We start from the raw sequence: 386 nt of genomic DNA, 5'->3' as shown, positions 1-386 counted from the left end.
TGAGTGCCCATCCCTGGAGGTATTTAAAAGACGTGTAGATGAGGCACTTAGGGACATGGTTTAGTGGGCATGGTGGTGTTGGGCTGACGGTTGGACTCGATGATCTTAGAGGTCTTTTCCAACCTCAATGATTCTATGATTCTATGATTCTATGAACCATTTCCTATTTTAAGTAATTAGAAAAAACTAGAAATGTTTTCTGTAGTCAACAGTATGTCACATCCACTGGTAGCAGATACCCCTGAATGGAACAATTAATAGTACTAACATCAGGGGTCAATTCCCATGTCTTCAAGCATTCAGCAAGCACACAACCACATCACTCAGTGACATAAAATCAAACATTCATTTAGTGAGCAGGATGGCTGTTGGGGATGGATAGGAAG

This window comes from Aptenodytes forsteri, unplaced genomic scaffold (assembly GCF_000699145.1).
Source record: "Aptenodytes forsteri isolate BGI_AS27 unplaced genomic scaffold, ASM69914v1 Scaffold32, whole genome shotgun sequence".
Lineage (NCBI taxonomy): Eukaryota > Metazoa > Chordata > Aves > Sphenisciformes > Spheniscidae > Aptenodytes > Aptenodytes forsteri.
Note: the sequence above shows the minus strand (reverse complement) of the source record.